Source organism: Sebastes umbrosus, chromosome 20 (genome assembly GCF_015220745.1).
Source record: "Sebastes umbrosus isolate fSebUmb1 chromosome 20, fSebUmb1.pri, whole genome shotgun sequence".
In the NCBI taxonomy this organism is placed as follows: domain Eukaryota; kingdom Metazoa; phylum Chordata; class Actinopteri; order Perciformes; family Sebastidae; genus Sebastes; species Sebastes umbrosus.
This window is the reverse complement of record NC_051288.1, coordinates 23326725-23352444: the sequence shown is the minus strand read 5'-3', so window position 1 is coordinate 23352444 and position 25720 is coordinate 23326725. Positions and strand designations below refer to the sequence as shown.

Here is a 25720-nt window from a genome sequence, read left to right as displayed (position 1 = left end):
TCTGAAACAGACATGTTGGATTATAAAATGACCAAATTTTGAAGTCTTGAGTTGTGACCCTCTTCTCTATTCATGCCTGGATCATTAAATAAGGCCATCAGAAAGTAGGAGGAGTCCTCCCTCTCCTCCTCCTCCTCCTCCTCCCACACAAAACAATCCATTTACTTTGATTCCCTCCTTCTAGTCTGCCAGCTGCTGACATTGTAATTGCATCAATTAGTGGTGAGGTGGTTCAGAGGTTCAGCCCTGCGATCATGTGGGATTGAACCACCTGAGGCCGTCGTCAGCAGATGCTCTGCTCTACTGTACCTCTGATACACCGACTCTCTCGAACCAAAACAACATGAAGTAATGAAAGATTGGGTGGAGACCACTTTATTTAACTCAATGGCACCACTTCTGATGGTATAATAACTCTTCATCACAGTTTGCGGTCATGTTTATATATTTAATGCCCCGGATAACCCCAATCTGATCCCAGAGGTGTCCTGGAATTGCCCGGTTGCACAAAATCACAATATCAGGTTGCCTGAAATTGCAGTTTTTCAAAGAAATAATATCTTTATGTGCGTATATACACAATAACTATGTATATATGCAGCTTGAATAATAGTAAAGGATGCCTGATGCATACAAATGCAACACAATCTCCCAGAAAACCTTTGATTTTTCATTATTTTTCTTACACTTTCGTGTATTTTGAGAATATTCCATCTCAGACACGTCACTGTGTGTGGAAATGCAGGCTGTGGCTGTTTGTTTTTGCATTTAAGGTCATCAGAACACCCGATTAGTGACGTGTCACGTAACAGTTTATTTTTGCGGCGTCATTTCATGACCAGCAGAAACCATTGAACCTATTTTAAGGGGTTTAATCCACTTGCTTTTCCACAAATCTCTTAAGTCTCAAATGTGATATTATGCAACAAATACAAGGTCCAATCTACAGGTCACACATTGCTGACCTGCATACCGTCGACGTATGTGTGCTCCTGCTGCGTATTTGTCTTGCTCGACATGATGAGATAATGACTTGTTGCCTACCCACACGCCTCCTGCTGAGTGTGAAAGTCAAAACAGACATAAATGCATGGCGCATATAATGTGAAAAGACACCTACACGCCCACGCACAACATCTTGACTCGCGCGACCTCGCCGTCCCCATTATTAACATCGCTGAGCTCATTAAAACTTTTCAAGGATGCCTTTTGCAGAATCATCTTGACACAGCAGCTGGTCCCTGAATAAATTAGCATCGCGATGCGGCGTGAGACACACTGTGGGCATGTGGAGGTATCAATCCCGACCGCGAACAACACCGAGATTCTCCCAGTAAAAGGTGCAAAAGGCTCAGTAGCAGCATCTGAGGAAAGGTGTCCTGACAGTACACTGCACACTTGATTGACTTGGTGAATTGGAGCCGTGATCCATCCAGAGGGGGGAGAAACCTGAGGGAGCTGCATGTTTTTGCATGTTTCTATCACACACTGTGCAGCCTTGTCTCTCTCTGGCCTCTTCTGTTTTAGGTGTAATGGTGGCTGAAAAACATGCAAAAGAGGGAAGCCTCGGGGATTAGGTGTCAGGGATTAGACACCACGTATAGCTAGGTGTATCCCTGGGATCATGTGACATAAATCAAAGACAGGATTAGTCAGTCAATCAGTCAACTCAAGGACACAAACAACCCTCTATGTGTCTCCCTGTTCTCCTAAAAAACAATCCTCCTCAAAATACTCCCTCTGGGAAAGCTGACCTCCAGCCTTCATGACAATGTCGAGGGATTTACTAAGATATGGCAACCAGTCTTGGACACGGTTGATCCCTCTGGACTAGACTTCGTCCTACCTACCTACCTTAATTTGAATGTGACAGCCTGGTGGTGTGTTGGTGTGTTTTAGGTTAGTTAAAAAAATATGAAAAAAGTGGCTCTGTATATATTTGGAACTGGACGTATACTGTATTTGTAATTGTTGCGAGAACCTCTATAAAAAAATTTCATAAAAAAAAAAAAAACGCAATGCAATGACTGCAAGCAAAGAACTTGTATTACCAAAGTCAATTGTTCGCTCCATTGCAACATCAACGCCCAGCAGCAGAGCTACGCTTCCGCCATTTTGGACTGAAAGCGTCTACCGGACGCCAGTAAAACGTCCGCCTACAAAGTGCCGTAAAAAGTAAAACTAAATTATTTCTATTCTATTGTCATTGTTTAATGTCTCTACCGAAATGGCCTGTGTTGAACAATAAAATAAAAGTCCAAATGGCGGTAGTGGCTGTTGTAAAAAAAAAAAAAACACCGGAGTTTCGTCTCTTTGCTTCTATACTCTTTGCCGATGGCGGCGTCGCCTAAGTGTAATGCCCACCTTCCGGTCGAGGCAATTGAAATGCTCTGAATTCCGTATTGAGCGTCTTTAACTGCCTTAAAATAAAAATCTTAATTTAAAAAAAATAAAAAACAATTGTTCCCTGATATTGTTGACTTAAAAGTGTTTAGTCAGTTTCACTATAGTTTACACTTTTATTAACTAATAAGTGCGGATGAGCAGGGAGTTACAGGGATGAAAAGTATATTTATTTATTTCTATATTTCTATATAGAATTTCTGACGTGTGTTGCAGTTTACGGGGCAAGGGTTAGCGTTCTCAGGGTCTGAATCCGAATTTTGCGGACGGGCACCAAAAGGGTTAGAGCCTTGAATGTCTGTATAAAATATCATGGCAATCCATCCAGTAGCTGTTGGGATATTTCAATCTGGAACAAAGTGATGGATCGACTTGATGGATCGACTTGATGAATCGACTCGTCCACATTGGCATTCGTAGAGCCGCGATGCAAGAGACAACTGAGGGCCGTAAACATCCTTAATGTTTCTTCTTCTTCTTCTTCTTTTAAAAAAAACATAAAAAAGCTGCAAAATATCCAGATAAATAACAACAGAGCTCTGCTGCAGTCTCTTTATAGCCCCCCCGTGATGAAAAGCAATAGGGGCGCTGGGCACAAATCCAAGCCTCTTAAACACGTCCAAACGGGGCCGAGACATAATTTTTCCGTCACCATGGCAACCTGGAGTCAGCAGTCACTAAAGGGTGACCCGTGAGGGCAGCTGTGGGGGTCAAATTGCTTTCTGCGGCTGTGGATGTCCAATCCAGCTGAGGTTACCGAGCGGGCAGGGAGATTAGAAAAAGAAGCTCGGATCAATACTGGAATCCTGATATCTGTCTTTGTCTTTCCACTTCTTTATCTCCCTCCTGTCATTATTTAATCGCCTTCTGTTTTAAAGTTGTTGCTCTTTCACTTTCCTTTGTCTTGTTTTTCTCGGCATCGATGAGAATATCTCAAATTTCACACCGACAGTGTCTTTCTAGGAAGTCGACCTTGTTGATGTAGAGGAGGAGGAGGAAAGGGGGGGATGGTTCTGTAGAGGAGAGTTGGCTGTTAGCACCGGACACGCTGCAGGTCCTTTGTGGGTTCAAAAGGGACGATGTTTGTGGGAGGGCTGGATTAGTTGCTTTAGCTTTTATCCCTGAAAGGTCGTAAAGCTGCCACTTGGCCTTCATTTAGAGCCGAGCCCGTAGGATTGAATGGACGGGGAGGGATTTGACTTCACCGCACAGTGCTGCCTCTCAAATGAAGAAACATCAAGGCTGTATTTCTTAGAGGTGAAAAAAGCAGCTTGTTCTCAATCCCAGGGTGTCAAACGCAGACACTTTGTCACGGCTGTCGGTCACAGAAGACACCCTTTAGCGGCGGTATGAGACCCACCGGGCTTTCCGTTAACTACAATGTAAACCCATCCACAGCAACAGTAAACGCTCTGTGGTAGAGTGCTGTGGTGACGTAGTTTAAAGAGTGAAAGAGACTCAAGGGGCGAGTAGGAGGGGAGGTGGATGGGTCCAACAACACAGGGCTTTCATCCAGGAGACCGCTGTCGATACTGTACTTGCTCCCGTTGCCGCTGTCGGTCTCTCTCTCTTGCTTCACCACTCACTTCCCACATGCACACATGTGTCCACAGGGGCGTTTTTATTATCGCCTCGCTTCCCAGCATTGGACGCTTGATGGGCTGCCATTAGATACAAGGCACCTGATTGGATGAACGCTTTCCCTCCATGGGCTGCTGCTCCCAGCTTTCAAACCGGAACCAACACGGCGGCTCGTTGGGAAACTTTCACCTCTTATATATCACGAAAATAGTTCACCGAAACTTTGCAGTTGCTGAATCTGTCTTTTATTTTGGATCGACAATGCTTAGTTTAAAAGTTTCTCGGGAGTTTCCAGAGGTGGCGAGCTGCGTTGGACGCGTGTGATTTGCATAAAGTAGCCGAGACCTCAACTTTATGCAAATGAGGTGCTGCCAACGTGACACCCCGTCTCTCGAATCAACAACTTACAAACTTACAACAACTGGCTCTAGAGAGCGCCATTTGCGTTTTGGCGTCGGCCACCGTAGCTCTCCAACACGTTTGGCACACGGGAGAGGCTTCAGTTGGTTGCTATCTCCACCTCACCGCTAAATACCGCCAGATCCTACACACTGTTCCTTTAAGCACGTGTTTACCGCGATTGAAAAGTGACGCCGAGGGGTCTGACAAAGCGTCAGCATGTGACGAGTTGGGATGGCTGGAAAAAGACGATGTCACGGTGGGCGTGGCTTCTGTGGTTGTATGAAATCATCGTTACCTCCGAGGTGACCCTGCACCAAAACATCTGGATAAAGTCATCTGTTTTATTCATCTGCTTCCTCAAAGACGGTAATAATTTTATTTGTGAAGAAAGGGAATCACATCGGGGGTCAGGGACATTTATTAATTTTCATAAATACTCAGAGTCAAGAGTTGATGATTCATCGCTCAGGGGAGCCGTGAGGACATTATGAGCCTCTGTGATCTAAACTTTACGACCAAACTTGTTCAGCTGCGGGCGGGATTTAAACATGACTTCAAGGATGAGTTCATGCTTCTCTCAGAGGGTCGAGATTAATCACTTTTCAAGAAGAACTTCCTCCCGTGTTCTCATGAAGTATATGCAGTCCTTTTTAAACATCTGTTTTTGGATTATTACATTTCAAAATACCTTCTTTAACTTACAATTTGACAGCGATTAATCCAGTGTGTACTCCCACACTGCCACCCTGGGTCTACCCCTGATCCCACGCCAGGATTACCCAGAAACCCATCTGGCGCTTGCCAGCTAGCGGGGTGTACATGATCAGTGCCAAGGGGCTCTTGTTAATCCCGACTATTACCGCCGTCTAAAAACCAGACGGGCCTCTGAGCTGCAACCCAGATAGCTGTGGATCAGACGTGCTGCGAGGTGCTATATCAAGAGCAGGGCTGTTTATTTGTGTCACCCCGCCGCTGGTGGGCGGATCGGGGAATGTGCTGACTTGGGAATTATATGTGGCTTGATTTAATGTAATGGGGATGATTTAATGTGATAGAGTGAGACATAAATAATTGCTGCTGTTAAAGATGGACTCACAGCTGTGAGTCATTGCATGCTAAAGACAGTTACCATGCAAAGAAACACTCCTTATTTAGCGCACTACAGTATATTTACCCCTCTGTATTATATTTCAGTGTCATTATTCTAAACTGAAGCTGTCAGTGTTTCATTTGTGTCTTTAATCTCAATTTATTCAGTACAGAGCAGTAGTAGAAGAAGTATCTTATATTTAAGTAAAACTAACAATACTAAAATGGAAAAATACTCCGTTACAAGCTAAATTATTATCAGCCAAGTATCAAAAAGTACAGTAAAAAGACGCCTGTCTGTGTTATATTACTATATATTATATTATTTGAATATCAATACTAACACATTAACATGTAACCAGCAATTTAATGCTGTAGCTGGCCGAGTTGAAGCTAATTTTAATAATTTTATACACCATTACAATCGGCTGTTCATTCGTTAGTTTTAAGCCCAACCATGCAGTTCTTTCCTAAATCTAACTATAGTGGTTTTGTTGCTTAATCCTAAAGTGACGCCAGGATGAGAACGTGTTGTATGTGGCTTCAGTGTTTTAAGGGATTCGTTCAGATTCACCAAAGTCACACAATAACACAAACAAACTAACCGATTGAGGCAAACATCCGTGTTCTGTGAGTTAAAATGACTGTTTTTGTCAATGGAGTCTGGTGGCTTTGAAGAGAGCGATATTACAGCTTCAGTTCCCCGTCGGAGAGGGCTGTCTGACGGTGAGGTGAAGCAGCAAAAATATTCTAAATATAGCGTACACTTTAACTGATATTGATTTTTTTAAGTGACTAAAATATGTTTTGTTGCTGCCCCCGTCCACAGCAGTACATTGCTTTGCTCCCGTGCTGGTACTCCTGCCAACCGTCATCTACTGTAGGTAATACACCGACTATGGATAAGTACGTCATACAAACCCACTTCAAAACACCCAAACTATCCCTTTAAGGACCATTTATACCTTGTAAATGCATTGAACTACAGCTGTGTCAGAAGAAAAGCTGACTCAATCCACAGCAAACACATCTCAGAGGTCGTACCGTCTCTCCCCACGTGGCTTTCTGTTGACATTACGTCCCGCCTGGCAGATCAAGATCACAGCTCCATCCAGTGTGAGACCCCCCCGTGCTGTGTCTCTCCCCAGGATACAGGACCAGCTGTAAATTGGCCGGCGTTGAGCTGTTTTTTTTTTTGTTCTTTTTGTTCAGCCTTGCACAGATAGCGAGAACACGTGGGAGTGAGACTGCACGTGAGCTGTGGAGCTCATGGCAAAACAAATCATCCTGGACTGACCGGTCGTGTTGGGAAGGTTTTTCTCTCTCTGCTTGTGATGAAGTGGTTTCAGGACTATCTGTTGTTTCCCTCTCTCTGGTGTTACCCTTCCTTTCTTTTCTAAATGATTTCCCATCAGACAAAAGAGGACAGAGTGTTATTTTAAGTAAAACGTTTCAGACAGGCCTTCACTACTGTAGATTTGTTTGACATTAAAGACTGGTAGAACAGCCCGTTTGCACAAAAAGGCGTATGAATGCCACGATAATGTGCAACGCATTTAGTGTGCAATAAGAACGCTTTTCTTGATTTTTGCGTGTCATTTGTAGGTCATGTATCCTGTATTGACAGTAATGTAAACGCACAAACAACAGACTTTTAACCAGGAGACCGGTGTTTGAGACCGGCGTTTTATTTTGTAAGTTACGTTAATTACGTGTTTACCGTTGATTTCTGTATGTATTTTACTTAGTTTACGTACTTATTTTAAGCCCAACCGTGATGTTTTTCCTAAACCTTACTGTTTTTCTTTCCTGAACTTAAGTTAGTGGTTCTTTTGCCTTAATTGCGGTTTGTTTGCGTGGTGTACAAATGACATGCAAAAAGGCTAAAATGCGTACTCATGACACTCTGCATGTCCGTGTAATGTTGTGCTATTTATACACCTACCTTTTAGGTAGAAAAGATAAAATCTCCCTGTAGAGAATAAACTATTTCTCTCATTTTTAACCTGACAGGTCATTCTGGAGGATCTCAACTCAAAGTCCACTTACTTGTTACATTAAATATATATTTTTTTTGGCAGCAAAACTTAAAGATTGTTAAAGTCTGTCTCATTCATTACCATTTCCCCTCCTTTTCTCCATCACCTGACAACTCCACCCACCTGCTCACCTGCATCTCATTCCCTCATCAGTCTCTCAGTTCATGCACTATGTTCTTGCCATGTTTATTTTTACTTTGGAGCTTCTGCTACTCTGCCCTTTTACCTGGACCTGTCTGCTAGTAAGTCTTTATACCTTCAATACATCCCTGAACTGATCCTGTCTGCCTGCTTCTTCTGCATTTGGGTACTCCTATCTCTGACAAACTTGTCAAACTCGGTTATAAATGCTCATTATGTGTGTACAATGGACTGCGAACTGTAGCTATTGTGGAGAGGAACCCAGGAATCTTCACCAAGGTTGTGAAGGGGGGAACCCATGCGGATCAGATCTGGTATTTGGGGCTTGATCTCCCAAATGAGGCGCCCATAGTGGCCTTTTTGTTCATCCCCAGCCGGGCTCCGGTCTTTCACAAGCCGTCACAGCGTTCCTTTTGTTGCTCTTCCGTGTTATTTTATCAAAGATTTCTCTGTTTGAGGGTCTGAAGTTGGCCAGACTGTCAGGCCACCGCTCCGAACCAGGGTACTCCAGAACGGGCATCATGCTGGATAAAAAAGGAGGTTTCCTTTTGAGGCTCAGCAGTAAAATCAGTCCTCCAGTGACCATGACCAGTGCTGATTTGACAACAGTGAGTTCATTCCCACAAGGGGATGTGGTCATTCACTTGAATCTATCAACCTTAAATTTGTTGGACGTAAAATGATTCGTCAGTTTCCATGTGCTCATGTTTTGGACTGATCTGCACTTTGTCAGATCGTTTGAGAGGCTGGTTTCCCAGTTTGAACTGGATATTCCTGGTAGGCCTGAAGTAGATAATTAACAAAGAGAACTAAAACAATGTTGTCTCTAAAATCCTGAAATTATTTTACTTTATTTGACCCTTTTCTCTACATTATCTCGTCCTTATTTACAGAATATTTCTGTAAATCTTCTCCACTGTTATTATCTAACACTGTAAGATTAAAACCTCGGTTATTCTCCCAAACAGACGCGTACACGGACAGCTGCGGACGCGTAGTAGTTCTGTTTATAGCCTACTGTCCGCTTGGAGGACGGTTTCCACATATGCGTAGTAGATCTCTACCCTAGCGGACCCTTGTGTACTCTCAGATGCAGAAGGTATAACTTCGGCTTAAGCTTTCTCTCAATATTATAGTCCTAAAGGAATAGTACGATGCTTATTCTTTCTTGCCAAGAGTTACGAGATAATCCTTGATCATATTTGTCCGTTAATTATGATTGTGTCTAGGTAGGAAGGTAACCCGCCGATTCAAAAAAACTTGCAAAAACTTTTGCGAGACTCGCTGCCCGATGATCTATCCTAACCTTAACCATTCGAGGTCAATGCCTAATAGAAAAAAGAAAATACTTCATTGTCTGTTTTTCACGTACAAAAAGCAGAAATTTGTCTTTGGTTCGCATGTGCAAAAACTGCTACTACAAGGGTACATTAAAACAACATATCACATCCAGACAGGACACATTAAAACACATTAAAACACAATACACCAATAGAAGCTACATTAAAAAGGAGCACCATGTACCAGGACTGAATGAAGGTGAAATAAATAGATATAAGTGCTGTGTGCTGAGGTAGCAGGCTGGCTACAGAAACAGATCTGTCCTCACAGATTAAGATTCTTTATGGCGTCATGGACACACATTTTTTTATAGATGTTTTACTTTGCACAGAGGACTCTGTATCTTTGCTCCTTTTGAGGCCAACGCCTAACCTTAACCATCCTGTGAGAGTTTCCACAAATTGTGGGTTACCTTCTAAACACTATCGTTAAATGTGAAGCTACAGCAAGGAAGGCACGTGGTTCCAGTTTTTCTTTATACCGCCATCCGTCAACGCATGGATGTATTAAGGAAAACTGGATGCCGCGTGCCAAAATCACCTCACAGTTCAGCACTGTTCCTTTGACTTGATGCTTGGCGTCTGGACAGAGCTAGGCTAACTGTTTCCCTCTGTTTCCAGTCTTTATGCTAAGCTAACTGTCTCCTGGCTCCAGCTTCATATTTGCCATATAGACGTGAGGGGTGGTATCAATCTTCCCATCTGACTCTTGGCGGGAAAGCAAGAAGGAGGCATATTTACCCAAACTTTACTCTGCATGTGTTTTCTATTGCATATATTAACCTCACAATATATGTACAGATGTTATTATAAGGACCAACGTTTACAGAATGAAGTTTGCGGTGTAACATTTCACAGTGTGTTGTGAATTATTCAGCCTTCCATCTTATAGCCTATAGCTAACGTCAAGCATCAAGGTCATCGGTACTGTTTGTTTAATCACATATATCTACTGACCCCCCTGTGTGCAGGCAACATACATAAAGTCCTTTCAGCGTTGATTTAATCCTGTTACACAGACCTAAAGCTGGGAGTGTTGCCAGGAAGCACCAGAGGTATGAGAGCAGCAGGTCACATATAGCCTTAAGTCCCGTCTAGACAGGAGAGCTGATGGATGGCAACACCCTGCATGTGCAGACCCACACACTGCCAGATGATTAAGAAATCATGTGTGAAAGAGTCAAGCAGGAGGATAGGAACATGTTATGTTCTTGTAGTCAGTTAAAGGTGACTGTTTTCAAGGCCAGCTCCCTTTGTTGGTGATTAAATAAGCAGTTTTTAATTATGAGTTCTGCCATTTTTCCCAGCATGGGACCACGGGAGAATGGTTAACATGGATTTTTTATGAAAATGTCTCAGCTGCAGTTAGCAGAAACCATTGTTCTAATCGCTTTGCGTCCAACGGCTTTACCAATCGGGACATCACATTTTTCCCAGCGTCCTATGTTCTCGGAACCACGAATGTGTATACCAAGTTTTGGGCGGTGTCTAGAAGGGAACCCCCAAGTTGCAAAACTCTCGCAAGATGGTTAAGGTTAGAATAGGTCGTCGGTTAGCGAGTCTCACAAGAGACTTAAATGCATACTCATCCCAACTCGTCATTTAGGCTACTGACGCTTTGTCAGCTTCACTTTTCGATCGCAGTAAACACATGCTTAATGTTGTGGAATAAACACAAACACTTGCTTAGGTTTAGGCAACAAAACCACTTAGTGTTCGGCTTAAAACTACTACGTTTGTGCAGTGAAAATGACACTGAACGTTGTGAACACAAAACATGAACGAACAGTATCTTGAAAGTGAAATTTAAAGAAACTTAACCGCAGCACTTTCCCTGCGTTGACGTGGATGGGTTTACATTGTAATTAATGGAAAGCCCGGTGCGTCTCATACCGGCGCTGAAGGGTGCCTTGTGCGGCGGGGGTATTGCACGCCAACGGCTGTGACAAAGTGTTGATATTCGACGACCTGAAAATGAGAACAGGCTGGAGTTTTCGCACGATTTCTTCTATTTTCTAAGACTAAATAGATTAATTGAAAAAAAAAAAATCAACAGTTTAATCGATAATGAAAGTAGTCAATGTGTATTAGTGAACTCCATCTTATAAATACCCCAAAATTTCATAACATTTTGACATCTTCGCCTACTTTTTTTTTGTCTTTTCAGGCATTTTGCCTTCATCCGACAGCAGAGGAAGATGGCGAGAGAGTAGGATGATCCCTGACCTCCGACCTTTATCTAACGTACCGACCAGCTATTTCTGTAAGTAAGCAACACAGTAAGTAAACAACAGACAGAATATATTGTCCTGTAGATCCTGAGAACTCATCAGCATCAAACGATTTCCACATATTTCTACCTTTCCTCATCAATTTTAGCTGTACATTGTTGATGAAAGACCAGAAGATGCTTCATTATTTTTCCACATGGTGCAATGTGGTGAAACGCAGCTGAGTTTAAGTCTTACTCGACTGAGTGTGCAGCTTTATATATTTATTTCACAATGACACCGGGGTGCACACTTGAAGCCATCATGCCATTCCCAAGGAGAGGAGAAGGAGAGGAGAGGAAGGGAGGTAAAAACCATTGTGCTTTCTTTTGTCTGTAGCTTAAGACACCCCCGCCTCCATTACTATAATGGGCGAGGAGAAGGAGGAAAGTAAATGGGAAGCCATTGTGGGATTGCTGTTTGGAATATGTCCCATGGCACGTATTTAAATCACCCTAAATGGAGCATCCAATGATCTGTAACTGTGTTGAGGAGATTGACTCCGGCAGCTTCCGCCGGCCCTCTTTCATTAGCAACTTATTAAACCTGAATGGAAACTCACAGAGTGCGACAGTATAAAAAAAAGAAAAGAAAATGCCTCAGGCATCAAGTTGAATGCGACTAAATACCCTGTCATTCTGTCAAGGGCACGCTGCAATTTTAGGGAAATGCAGAGGATTCAACTTGCTTTTTTACTTGGATATAGTTTCCATTAGAGGCCACAATTTGCCATCCCATTCATTATTCACCGGCTGTGTTTCATCTGCACGCATACTGGGATGTAGAGCAGAACAGCCGGGTGGAAAAACTGCAGGAGGTTAGCAGGAAAATATCTAAATATTTGTTAAGAAGAAGGAGAATAAATGCACCCAGATATCATCCTTTTTTACTGCTTATTTAAACACCAATATCATAAAAAGGTTTTCCTGTTCCTAGAAGCAAACAATAGTTTCTCATCTTATGTCAGCTGCAGTGTAAAGCTCACGGCTCGGCGTGCGCCATGAGACAACAGCTCAGAAGGTGAAGCGGGGAGGACAGAGGAAGTGTGTATCGTATTACTCGATGCGTTGCCGGTGGCGGTGTGTGCACGGGGAGGAGAGATGACAGGCAGTAGAGGCCAGCGATGACACACGGTGCATATGCTCTTCTGACAGCTACAGACACTGCAATGCAGAAACACAGAGAGAGAAGGAGGAGGAGGGAGGACACAATTACAGGTGCACGCTGACACCAATAACTCCCATTCTTGTGGCGTAAAATTACTATTATTAGAGAACCTCACACTGACATGATTGAATGGATATTAAGAATGCATGAGCAGTTCAGGTAATTTTCACACGCGGCAGGAAAGATGTACAAGTCGATGATTGACTGATGCAGAGAGGTTTGAATAAAATGACTACCTTCCATTTATTAACTTTAAAATGTACAAAATTTCCAGTCCGAGGTGTACCCACCACAGCATCACAAAATCCTACATCATCCAATACTGGATGTCTCCCCCCCCACTGTCCCCAAAAACTCAATCTGTCGCCACTGGCTGGGGAAGAGCGAGGCTCAGTGGGGGCAGGCACCATTAACATAACAAATGCTAAGTTAGCAGCTAGTGCAGCAAGTACAAATACCATGAGAGCAACGTTGTGCATGTTCAGAGCCTGCAGTATAAACCTCTCTGATTGGATTAGTTGAACCTGAATCTGATGTTTGGCTGCCCTCACTTTAACCTCAGTATGGCAGTGTTTAACAAGATTAAACAAGTGGTTTGGGCTTGTTTGATTAGAAAAAATAGATTGTATTGTTGTAATTAATCCATCTACAATGAGCTATACTTTTGTTTTTGCTATAATTAGGCTCCTGTAAAATCAGGAAAAATAGTCTTAAACCAGCCCAGTTGGCAGGAAATAATGTTGGCATTGTACGTTTATGCAAACCTCTGATTTTTTCATTCGATCAGAGCAAGTGACGTAGTGTTTCAAGACGGCTGTTATTGAAAGTGACGTGAGTATAACAAGCAAGAAAGTCTACAAAGGGTGGGCGGGTCGAACAAACACAGGACTTTTACCCAGGAAGCCGTTGTCCCGTGTAAAACCAACAATAAAAGTTTACTTTTCATGTGACGTTGTTACGCTTGTTGCGTAAAGTTACGTAAGAAAGTCTGCAAAGGGCAATTTTGTATTTATTTATAGTTGTTACATTGTTACGTTCCATTGTTACGTTGTTACGTTCCATTGTTACGATACATTGTTACGATACATTGTTACGTTATATTGTTACGTTACATTGTTACGTTACATTGATACGTTGCTATGTTACATTGTTCCGTTACATTGTTACGTTACATTGTTACGTTGTTACGTTCCATTGTTACGATACATTGTTACGATACATTGTTACGTTATATTGTTCCGTTACATTGTTACGTTACATTGATACGTTGCTATGTTACATTGTTCCGTTACATTGTTACGTTATATTGTTACGTTACATTGTTACGTTAATATTAATATATGTTAATATTTTAACACGAACCTGATCTTCTTTCTAACCTTAACCAAGTAGTTTTGTTGTCTAAACCCAACCAGTTGTTTCACAACATTAACCACTTTGCGTTGTGTTTCCACAAGCGTGATACGAGGCCGATATGAAACGTTTTTATGAAACAGATTTTTGAGAAACTTCAACATTCATCGTATCCGTGGTTTACAGAAACATACAATGCCAACATTCTTTCTGGCGACTGGGTTGCTTAAACATTGCTGCAATAATAAAACAGAATCAACAAGCATCAGCATGTTATCTGTTAATTAAAATCTGAAATAGGTACCAACAATGAATACATTTCACATCAGTAGAAACAACAGCCAATGTGCACAATATGCAATATAAATGTAGTAGAAGAAGAAGAAGAGGCGCTGGGCCATTACACTCTGATGAATTATAATTGGAGTAAGCACAGTTTGGTTCAAGGCAAATTCATTTATTAATAGTTTATAGTCTGAGTGCACTACTGACTGAATTTAATACAGTTTTTTGGAGCGTGTATCCGGTGAGGCTCGTGGCTTATAACTCGCCCTCAGGCAGGAATCCGGGCCGCTGAGGGAGCAAGAGTCAGTCTTTCACTCGGCAGCAAGAAACAAACATCAGGCTCATGTTTTTATCCCAGAAGTAGGTTGCTTCCTCTAATCTGCCCAGTAACGGTTATGCACTGTGCATATGTATGTTACAGTATTGTGTGTGTGTGGGGTTCGGTTGCGTGCAAGCATGCATAAGTGTGCATGTTTGCATGTGCAGCCAACAGTGAGTGGGCTGAGGGGAATGGAGGAGGAGGAGGAGGAGGAGGAAGAGTGGGAAGAGTAGGAGGAGGCCAGTGGTAAAAGCTTCAACAAAAGCTAAAGATAGCTCAGCGCTCGCAGGCACTCAACGAAGCTTAGATTTCTCTGTCAAGGTTACACACACACACATAGAGAGGGACAGAGGGACCACAGCGAGGCCTCAGAGTGCAAGAGAAGCTCTTTTTCAACAGAAAAAGTAAAACAACTAAGCAGATAATTGAGCATTTATGGGATTATGTACACTTTTGACCATAATGCATTGCAGCAATGTTCAGATCAGGCTTGTGCCAAATTAATATTTATGATATAAGATGAGTAATATGTTTAATATTCTGCAGAATGGTGGTGTTCACACTATTGAATAAAGTATGGAACGGACGATACTGGTATCAAATTTAACTAGAAAACCTAAAAAATCCCGACAACATATCCTAACCTGAACCATTCAAGGTCAACGTCTAACCTTAACCATCTCGCGAGAGTTTCCCCAACTCCTGGGTTCCCTTCTAGACACGAGCATGAACGCAATAACTACAGGAAGTTTGTGTAAGACGAGCCATTGGGATGAATTTTGAGCAGATCATTTCCTGTGAACATTGCACCAGAGATGAGTTTTCCTAGTACTTTTAATACAAATCTCTGTCTGTACTATGTTTTTTTAAAAATTATTTTTAACAATCATACATAATCAATAAGCTTTTTTGACAACTGACGTTTGGCCGTTGTTCTATCAGCTCTTTGATCGTTTTAATTGCGTACTTGTCTAAAAAGTTCATCTTTCAAATACTAACTTTAAAAATAACAATTTAATTTAGTTTTCTTCACAGAAATTAATGAAATGGTGACATATAGGCCAACCTTGTATTTTTTTTTAACTTGTACTGCACCCCTTTAAATCAAGAAGGCCTCGTGACACATAATGCATTAACGCAAATTTGTTTTAATGCCATTGATTTCTTTCACGCATCAACGCAACTTTTTGGTGTTAACCGCTCAGTTTTAAAGCTAGAGTGAAGATACTGGTTCCATATGAAACTAGAAAACCTAAAGAATCGATTGGTTGCAACCACCTCGCAAAAGAGGTTAAATAACACTCCAAACTTGCGCTAAATTTTGTTCAGGAAAAACCGGCATGGCCATTTTCAAAGGCGTCCCTTGACCTCTGACCTCAAGATATGTGAATGAAAATGGGTTCTATGGGTACCCATTGTGGGATACTTTGAGTCCACTAAATAGGGTATAATAATTCTAACTATACATTCAGACAGCACTATAAAATGATGAACTTTTAAATTAAACAGTACAGTTGTTGACCTTCCTCAGGAAAAAGTGAATAACATGAATTCATCCATTCATTTGTCTTCATAACATCATGTTTATTTGACATTATATACTACAGATTGGTGACAATATGGGCCACCACAAACCTCCAGAACATCTTCAGTGTTTCTTCTGGGGGGATGAACATCGTTCATTAAAAAGATATCCCCTCATTTGGTGTTTTGATGATGAGGGTTGAGAGCGCTGTCTAACACAATGCTCCAAAATTTCCCCTAGGTGTAATCAGGTGACTGTGAAGGCATCATTTTCATACTCATCTAACCATAACAGTGAGCCTTCATGTCCTCATTTATTCAGATTCCTTTAATTTGTCACCTGTCTGCATATCTGATATTGTCTTATCAAGAGAAAAGTTGTAAAAGGGTAAAACTGCATTTCCCCCCTATGGAAGTGGGTAACATATGTTGGGTTGCGTTTATCCGACACACCATCCGAACCCTCTAACCCTCCGTTGATTTATGATGCTGCACAACAGAACAATATGGCAGACTGCCTGGATTCGTATGAACCCCGTAGTGGCAGCAATAAATCTCAACTTCACACTAATCTTGACACAAGATCCTCAGTCAACCGTGTTCGAGACGGCCTGACCAGAGGCTTGAGACGCTTGGTTTACCGTGAACAGTATTTCTTTATACTTCCTGTTAGTGGAGACTCCGTGAGCAGATTCTAATTGACCACATTTGGCACCAAACGTGAGCTTAAAGCTACTACGAGGAGGAACTTTCATTTCGTGTTCGTTTTGGCGGTCCCTGTGGACAAAAGTGGTAGTGTTTCTGAGTCCCCTTTTAGAAAACCTCTCATTTTACTGCAGCAGGGTCTGACAGTCTGACTCTGCTGCAGTCCTGGTTCTGGTTCTCCTGTGCCTCCCTTCCCACCACTGTGCCAAGCAATAAGGCCTGGACCTCCAGCAGCGTTGTGTCAGTGTTGGCTCCCAGTGGGGAAACAGAGCTCTGACTCTTAGACTGTATATAAGAAGTGGACGTAGTCACCGTTACGTCACCCATTGGTTTGTGGACTACGGTTTTGAAGCCTTGGATTTGGCATTTTGGCTGTTGCCATCTTGGTCTTTCGCAACCAGAAGTGACTCGAGAGGGTGGAGCTAAGTACAACCAAACGCTGAATAAGACATTTTTAGGCGACCAAAATGGTCATAATTAACATTCATGATCTGAAAAAACACTGTGAAAGGGTTAAAGTTCGAAAACAAAAACACGAACAACTCCCAGACCGGACAACGCCGTGGTAGTGACCTGTCAATCACAAGGTAGCCACGCCCCAAAGCATCCCCTGCTTTATGGTCTATTTGACTCTAAATGGGACCATAACTTACTAAATGAACATCATGCTGTATTGAAGAAGACTTGAAACTAGCGACTGAGACCATAAACTCATGTTTACAATGTTTACTGAAGTAATAAATCAAGTGAGAAGTAGGCTCATTTTCTCATAGACTTCTATACAATCATACTTCTTTTTGCAACCAGAGGAGTCGCCCCCTGCTGGCTGTTAGAAAGAATGCAGGTTTAAGGCACTTCGGCGTTGGCTTCACTTTTCAGACCCTGCTGGAGTCTGAGCTGAAGAAGTTTCTGTTGAACCTGCACGCCATAAATCTGATATCACGTGGAATCGGACCCGATGACAAGAGTTAAGAATAACTATATAGAAATAGCAAATCTTCTCGCTGATGGTCTCGTTTACTCATGTGGGGTCATATAGAGTATTACATCTGGACCAGCTCCTTGTAATAAGTAGTAAGTTAAAACAGAAATGACATCGTCAGCAGCAGCGACACGCTGATCTACTTCCCTTCAGCCACATGTCAACGTCTTGCCGGCTCCATCCAGCTCACTAATAGCTCCGTTCTAAAGATAGAAGTGAAGTAATGGACACTGTCCAAAAAAAAAAACTGCACACAGCCGTGAGCTCAATCACACAGGCTGTAGTTAAAGTCTGAGGAACTCCATTTAGTGGATTAGCAGCTTTTCTGTGGCAGCTTTCTTTAGAAATGGGATAAAATGCTCATGTACTTGGACGAGGTGATAAACCTCAGATTACTTCCGACACACTTTTGTTTCATGGCTTCCTAATGCCAGGATCAGACTACATGGTATCAACCCAACAGATCCAACAGACCCAGCAGACGTGGGAAAATGAGCGTGTAATGTGTCTTAGTGGAATTAACTGAGGCAGCATCTGACGCCTCACAATGTCCCGAAGTTCTGACTTTTTTCTCGTAATATTATGACTTTATTCTGGAAATCTCCTATTTTGTTTCCCTCAGTGTGGCCCTAATACTCCGTCGTATATTTGCACTTGGGCCCTCACTGCATTAGACTTATATACTACATACTTAGACTATAAACTGTGTTACAACCAAATCCTGCTTAAGTCTAGGGATGGCTGAGGCTCTTGTGAGGTGTAACAGTGAGGTTGGCATTTGGTCCTTGGACTGGACCACCTATGTACATCACGAAAGCTGTGATTGGTTAGGGTCCAACGTGCTAGGCTGCCATGTCTCTCGGTCAAATCACAGCAAGAATCTATAACTCTATGAGGGCCTGAATCTGACACCATCTCAGTGTGTAGTCTGATCCCGGCATAATGGTGAAGAAGAGGTCACAGGGTCGCCAAAATCATTAGAAACTGTCTTCTGTGTCTTCCGGGAATATCCAGACCAAATTTCAATACAATCTGGCCAAGAGAACAAACAAAGTGAAAGAAGAGCGACTTTAATTAAAGTCAATTCAGAAGAATAGTTTGACATTTTGGGAAATTTGCTTTCTTGCCCAGAGTTAGATGAGACCATTCCCAAATCTGTCAGTTAAATGCAAAGCTATAGGCAGTAGGCAATTAAAGGTACTATATGTAACAATCTGTTCTAATCGCTTTGTGATGCCATTGTGTGAACAGATTGTAATATAACTTAAAAACTCAGATATTCCCCCGACTTTCTCGGTTGTCTATAACAACCTATGGACTGATTTCTATGTAAAGGACTCGGGATGGTTTTGCTTCATAACCTACCAAATGGCAAACTAGTTAGTGTCATGGTGATTGGACATTACAGATAGTAACGGTGATATATATGATTGTAATGTAACGTCACATCACTGTTTTGGCCAATGCCCAGGATAATCGCTCATGCCTACGGCGTGCAAGCACGTACGCAAGCAACAGGATACCGACTGCAGTTCACTTAACGGTCACCGGTGTCATTAATAACAAGGGTTTTCTGGAAGCTACATATAGTACCTTTAAATTAATTTAGCATAAAGACGGGAAACAAAAACAAGGTATATAAAAACAAAAAGTTGTGGTTTTACATTTCATATTTTGTATAAATTACAGAAAAGAGATACAATTAGTGGACTTTTTTTTATCTTTGGACACAGACAGGCTAGCAGTTCCCCTCTGCTTCCAGTCTTTATGCTAAGCTACGCTAATCGCCTGCTGGCTCCAGCCTCAGACATATCGATCCGCTCATCTATCGCTCAACAAGAAAGAACTACTTATTTTCTTTGCTCAAATCCAGCCTCACAAAGCAAACATGCAACAAACACACAAGCACACATCTATACATACATGTACTGTATATCCTTGGTGTCTTTTAAAAGCAGGTCATGTCGTCGTGGATTTACTTGTTCCTATGTAACCAGATTATAATATGAAAACAGCCCAGTCATTGTGATATAACATGATCTAGAAAGCTTACATAACAACTGCTGGATGGACGTATGAATTTTACATCATCACACTGACGTCACGCGTTGTGGATTCACTGGACTCCAACCTCCTCCTCCTCCTGATTAGTGACCCTGTCCGCTCAAACAAACAGCTCTCCTTGTCTTTACACCCTCAGACTGTTTTCCTGGGGGTCATTATTTGATCACAGATTACCTAAAACAACACAGGGGTGGCTGTGGTTATCACATTATCACTCCCTGTTGTTGTTGAAATAACATTAAGCCCGATCACGGTGTGACAAAGAGGCCATTGTATGTCAAACACGGCTGTAAACCGCATTTCAGAAAACGGGAGAAATCCTTTCCTCAAACACGCCAATCTGCTCTCAAGACTGAGGTTTATCTGTGGTGTGAAGTTTGTTTGTTGTAGACGGAGAATGTTATCAGTTTTCCCCACATGTTAATGGGTTAAGCTTTCTAATCACTGTAAGCCTGTTTAATTGATTTTTTAGTGAGTTATGGAAGCAGGCTATGAAAGTGTTGAAGAGTTGGAGGAAGGAGAATCCAGTTAAATCTCCGGTCTGTTTTATAGGTTTTACAGGCGTAATGTGAAGGACTCTACTAAATAATACATTCATGTGCCTTGATTTATATTGTTAATAATTTAGATGATTGGAAAGGAATGGTTATGTGGTTCCTCAGTCATCTTAGAAACGTGTAAAAATAGAGAATTATAGAAGAATAAAACAAACACACGTACTGCTTTCTTTAAATCTAAAATATGTGGATGAACCATTGAATAGAGAGGAGAGGAGAGGAGAGTTAAATGTCCAGCTCAGTGACTCCTCCAGCGTCCTTTTAAAAGACATCTACCAGATAAACACAGCATATTAATATATGAAGAATTAAATTAAACAATAATACAGTTTTTGAAGATTGATTTGTGCTTTTGGGTGAGTCGTCCAGTCAACTATTAGATGGGTTGCAACGGGTCTGAAAAGTGAAGCCAATGCTGAAGTGCCTTAAACTTGCATTCTTTCTAACAGCCAGCAGGGGGCGACTCCTCTGGTTGCTAAAAGAAGTCTGATTGTATAGAAGTCTATGAGAAAATGAGCCTACTTCTCACTTGATTTATTACTTCAGTAAACATTGTAAACATGAGTTTATGGTCTCAGTCGCTAGTTTCAAGTCTTCTTCAATACAGCATGATGTTCATTTAGTAAATTATGGTCCCATTTAGAGTCAAATAGACCATAAAGCAGGAGATGCTTTAGGGTGGGGCTACAGCATTTGGTTGTACTTAGCTCCACCCTCTCGTGTCACTTCTGGTTGCAAAAAACCAAGATGCGACGGCCAAAATGCCAAACTCAAAACGGCAGTCCACAAACCAATGGGTGACGTCACGTTGACTACGTCCACTTCTTATATACAGTCTATGTGATCCCCACAGGATGAATGTTAATAACTTATCCAGTTCCAATTCTTATTATACATCCGTGCATAAAATAACAAGGGATGCTCAGAGCAAGTGACGTAATATAAAAAGCGAGAGAGACGACTCATGGTGGGTGGGAGACGGAGAGGTGGATACAGGACACTTTTTACGTATTTTACTTAGTTTATGTGCTTATTTTAAGCCCAACCATGATGTTTGTCCTAACTTTTTTGTTGCCTAAACATAACCACGACTGTTACACGTTAACCCTGTGAGACTGAAATGACTACGAATGGTTTAAAATGCGTATCCTGACTCGCAGAATGTCCTTAAATGAGATCACGTTTTTCTATCTGTTGAATTATTTTCACGTTCTTCTTTTTATTCTGAACCAACTGTATTTATTTTTTTCAGTAAACTGCAGGCTTTCATTTTAATTAACCACTGAGGAAACAGACTAGAGGTCACTCGTTGACCAAGCACAGCTCTGTGTTTACAAGTCCCATCAGAAACGAGCGGACTGCCCAGACTGAAAATGACCTCACCCTGAAAGAAAAAACACCCGAGGTCGCGACCTCTTCTCTCCACTGTGAGATTTAATGTGTTCACAGAGTGACCACCCAGACAGGCCAGAATCATCTCCAGCTAACAGACCAGACAGTGACTAAAATAATAAATGCATGTATGCAAACACTCGTTTCACAAACAATACTGTACCTTTCTCTGTGGTTTCACCCTCATACTTTAAATTCTCTGCACTATCCAACGGCATCAGGATTACACTCCTCTCTCCTGAAGTTTAATCAAGGTGTCCAGTGAGGCAGATGGTTATATCAATCACACTCCTATAGAAAACTTCTATTGTTATATATCCTCTGACATAAGACGAATAACCTTCTACTGACTGGCTACAAAAAGCTGCTGGCTGAAGCCGGACCAAGCGGGGGTCACTGTGAATAAAAGGAGCTCAGATTGATTGAGACGCACTGATTCTGGTATGAAAAGAGCTCGGAGCTAAAAGGCACCACGTGCAGATATGCATCACAATAGAGGGGAGCGTGCTTTAAATGATAGAGTACAGCACATGCAGAGACCATCTGGGTAATTCAGCAAAAAGGCTGCTCTGCTGTTGGGTAGAAAAATAGCATCTGGAATTAAGAAGAATAGCTTTATTTTAAATCTTAATGACAAGCTTTCTTAACCCTGTGAGACCCGCGATCCCGACCAACTTTACTATATTTCAGGTTCAGTTAGTCGCAAAGGAGGCTAAATATCGCTCCAAATTTAGACTTTTGGCGAGGAAAAACTGGCATGGCTATTTTCAAAGGGGTCCCTTGACCTCTGACCTCAAGATATGTGAATGAAAATGGGTTCTATGGGTACCCACGAGTCTCCTCTTTACAGACATGCCCACTTTATGATAATCACATGCAATTTTTTGCATGCAGTATAAATGTGTTATTTTCACCTAATCTAAAATTATGTGTTTGAATATTTCTGCATACTGGGGTCCATAAACAGTCTTGGATTTACATAAATTGTGTATCACTGTAAAGCTGAGACTCTTGTGGATCCAATGAGCCCAACTGTATTCATGTGTGATGATGTTAGTCCCCTTATCCATTTGCCATTTTTTGAAACTCGACCTCACTGTATAAAATGACCTGTGGTGACCTCTAGGATAATCACAGTCTCATGAAACTTTACAGCCACAAACTAGACACCTAGAGCATTCAGAGGACGGATGGCTTTCCTAGCTAGATTGACAATAAGGGGGTTTATGAGCCGTTTCCGCAACAGAAGTGCTCGCCATTTAATCGCCGAAAAATGCAATTCTTGCAGAAATCTCCAAATGTCAAAAGATTTTGAAACCAAATCACAGCATGGCTTTTGTATGGTGTTCCTCAAGGTCTTGGTGTCTTAATGTGGTATTTAATTAAAATTTAGCACCAAATCTGTGTAACAAATGGTATCAACCCCAAAAATTGCTGCAACAATGTATGAGACATAATAGAGCACGAGGATGACCATCATATACTTCTATCATCATGTTTTAAACCCCACTTTCAAAATGTATTTTAACTAATTAATTAATTCATGTTTATTTCAAATTAATCTCAGCTTTCAGATGATGTACACCACTTCTATGTGACATCTACTGTTGACCTGCTATCTCCCCCTAAAGACCCCCTGTACCCCCTAAAAAAGGACAAAATCAGGTCAAAAGAGCTGCTCTATTGGTGAATGTAGACCTCTACTGGTGTTTCTCAGACAGCGATGGGTGTAATTTTATACTATCTCGATCAAGGAAAGGAAAACCCATTAATGCATGTTTCACCCACACACGTTTTGACGAAGGTTGCGGTCTTTGGATTGACATGATATGCAAATGTATCTGCCCACTGTATGTATATAAGAGAAGGAATATCCCACATAAAAATGTATAATATGCATATTACGTGTTGATAGCGGACCCATATCTTCAATCTGCCCTGCTAGTATATTCACAGTTTTCCCAGTCAGAGCTGCTTTGAGCTCCCTGGGGGAAATTTGACAATGATTACCAGGCTTCTCTTTCTGTATAGATTTTTTTTTTCTTGAGAAATGTAGAGAAAGAAAAACAAAATTTAGCTCCCTACAATCCTTTCCACCAAATTCAAAATGTATAAATACATTACCAAGGGTCTAATATGTCATATCTTATCAACCCTTGCAGAACAATCAGTTGTAAGCAATTTCAAAATATATATATATCACCTATCAATAACAATATTTACAGGTGGGACTCAGCTGTTGTTGCTCTAATCAGCCACTCACAGACTCCATGCAGGTTTCTTTCATATTAAGATAACATATCAGATATTAGTCGGCCCGGGGTCACTTTAAATCAGATTAGAGTGTGCGGTGTAACTCCACTGCCTGTCACTGATAGCTGATTTGCAGGAGGACTCAGGTGGTGGTCGTCCAATTAACCGGCCGTGCAGCATTAATGCTGCAGAATGAGGGAAGAGGAAACTGTCAATAAAAATGCTGATAAATCAGTGTTAAGTCATGACTTCTCTCAGCCAGATGGGGCTCGAGGTGCTCCTCCTCCCTCCAAGTAATTTATCTATTCTGCATTTTTATGTTACATTATCGCTGCGACGCCTGCTGCTGTCCATTGTTTCTTTAAGTGGGAAATAAAAAAGAACTGATTAGATAGATTGTAATAAAAACAACTGCACAACCCGTTCTCATTCCCGTGGTGTCAAATAGGCTACCGACGAATTTCGATACCGCCACACAAGGCACCCTTTTGCACTGGTATGAGACGCACTAACTACTCCAAGAAAGGGCTTTGGTGAGGCACGTGTTTAAGGGTTGGGATGAGAAGGTGTTGCAGCGAACTACACGGAATAAAACATACTAATAACTTGACCGTTGGCTAATCCCCTTAGTTACTGTTGCTAGGTATTCCATTCTTGCTCCGTTCATACGCAGTTTAAAGCGATAACGGTGGTAAATTTACCACTTAAAACATGTCTTGTAAAATCTGTCCTAATTATACACTTGATGGCTTCATAAATTAAATTGTGCTAAAAGACTGAAGCTAATAAGAAAACATAGAAAACATAATAAAGAAACAGCATTGTTCTTTTACTGCAGCAAAGAGTAGCCTATAGAAGCAAAGAGACGAAACTCTGGTGCCACAATTTTGGACTGAAAACGCTTATTGTATTTATAATATATTATTGTTCAACACATTCAATTTCAGTAGAATATGACAATAGAATAGAAATAATTTGTTTTACTTTTGTATGGAACTTTTTATGCGGATGTTTTACTGGCGTCCGGTAGTCGCTTTCAGTCCAAAATGGCAGAAGCATAGCTTTGCTGCTAGGCGCTGATTGACTTTTGGTGCTTTCAAATTAAACTTGTGAGCTTGTGTTTACAACGTGGGAAGTCGTGTACATGATATGCGTGGCGTTCAAGTGGTTAAGTCGTGAGAACACCGCTAGAAGCACACAGAGGCTAACAAATTGGCAAGCTAGCAAGCAGGTAACATAATGCAGTAAATGCAAAGGCATAATGACAGAGGGAAAAGATGAGGCCATTTCTGGCAACGCCAACAAACACGTCACAGCTTGTGAACTCGGAGCTTTCAGAAACTTTCCACTTACGAGGTCATGAATACCACAAGAGGGGGGGCGTTCGTATGGACTCTTTTCATGAACGCAGTAAACCACGACCCCATTTGAAGGCACCATTTATCAGTGTCACATACTACCATCAAAAATTAGTGTGCAAGTGCAGGCCTGTGTTATGGACACACACACACACACACACACACACACACACACGCACACACACACACACACACACACACACACACACACACACACTCACACACAGGTGTGTGCGCAACAGGGAGCTCAAATTTTTGTTCCACGAGATTTGTTGTTGCCATGGTACTACACTGCATCTCCTTACATCGCCATGGAAACACAAAAATGATGACTGGCATGGGGCTTTGAGTGAAGTGGGTCAAGAGCGTCAGAGTCAAGTCAAGTCGAACCAAATTTACGTGTATAACATAAGATGTCTCAGCGGGACTTACAGGCCACAAAAAGGCAAACAGCGAACAGTTAACCCGACCCAGTCCAGGATCTATAAAATAAAAT

General features: G+C 41.7%; 1 long non-coding RNA gene across 1 annotated transcript in view; it reads right to left on the bottom strand.

The window, feature by feature from the left end:
- Window positions 1-25122, bottom strand: part of LOC119479816 — a 32540-nt gene extending 7418 nt beyond the window's left edge. Inside the window, exons 1-2 of the long non-coding RNA XR_005204762.1 lie at window positions 25076-25122; window positions 7741-7746 (exon numbers count right to left, since the gene is read on the bottom strand). This is a non-coding gene — a long non-coding RNA (uncharacterized LOC119479816). The remainder of the gene's footprint in view (window positions 1-7740; window positions 7747-25075) is intronic.
- Between the last annotated feature and the right edge of the window lie 598 nt (window positions 25123-25720).